This window comes from Rhagoletis pomonella, unplaced genomic scaffold (assembly GCF_013731165.1).
Source record: "Rhagoletis pomonella isolate Grant_MI unplaced genomic scaffold, Rhpom_1.0 Rhpom_scaffold_00012, whole genome shotgun sequence".
NCBI lineage: Eukaryota > Metazoa > Arthropoda > Insecta > Diptera > Tephritidae > Rhagoletis > Rhagoletis pomonella.
Genome location: NW_023458566.1, coordinates 23,716,570 through 23,717,668, shown reverse-complemented (window position 1 = coordinate 23,717,668; position 1,099 = coordinate 23,716,570). Strand labels below are relative to the sequence as shown.

The following is a 1,099-nucleotide window of genomic DNA, read 5'->3' as shown; positions in this document are numbered from 1 at the left end:
TTTGCGAAATTCGATATACTTCTTCTTTTTATTCTAAATAACATACACATCGAGCTATAGCTCTTCATATTACAATCACCATATATGCACGTAAATCAAACTTTGAACTACATAAAATTAAAAAATCAAAACCAAGTTCTCAAACTTTTTAATCAAAATTTTTAAAATAATTTTTGGTAAGGAAGTTTAAAGTTGCTAAAAGATCCCGTTGATTTTTGATAATGTTTTTTTGCTAACTCTGTTATGCATTTCTTTCAGGCAAAGTATGTTTGACAACTTTTTATATGGAAGAAAATGTTCTCCTATGGCAGAAAACGCCCACAACGAAGTCATACAGCATTTGCCACCGATTTTGACAACAACCGATCATCAAAGCCAACAGATTTCTGTAAATTTTCAAGTACATATGCATAACACATAACACAATCTACAAGAATAGTTTGAGGAGAAAGCAGCGAAGGTAACAAAATATATTACAAAAAACAAACTGCAGATTCGATTAACTTTGCGGACGTTACTCTCTTTGCCGGTGAGAAAATGCATTTTTTAGACTGATATTGTTGTATTTTATTAAAAGGTATTGTGCAAAGGCTATTCAGAGCTTTGTTTCAAGAAGTAAATAATGCCCCTCGCAAATCAAATTTTTTTTTAAATAACTGTGAAATTAATTGGAGCTAGGTCCTATGAATTGATTTTTTTTTTTTTTTATTTAAAGTTACTTCCTAAATGAATTGATTTACGTCCTCATTTTTTTTGTTTTTTTTGTTGATCGCACTTTAGATTTTGGTGTGCGATATGTATATTTGTCGACACATGCGAGAATTTTAATTGCATGCATTTTTTCCGTTTTTGGGTTTCCTGTTTCTCAAATTTTCCCATATCCGTTTAATATCCATTCATTTTGTTATCCGGATATCCGGTTAATAGCCGTATATTCGCATTTATAAATCAGATATTCGAATATGCGGATTATCTGGATTCTCAAAAAATTCGGATAGAACTCCCAACACGTCCGTCACGCTAGTTGACCCACTTCTCCAAAAAATGATAAAAATTACTCAGGAATTAGGTGCAATTTAGGTGCAATTTAGGGCCTCCA

The 1,099-nt window shown here is 31.8% G+C and overlaps 1 protein-coding gene across 2 annotated transcripts in view; it reads left to right on the top strand.

Annotated features, from left to right (window-relative positions):
* The window catches only part of LOC118748161, a 59,761-nt gene that overhangs the window by 14,180 nt on the left and 44,482 nt on the right, over positions 1-1,099 (top strand). The gene's annotated exons all lie outside the window — the stretch shown is intronic.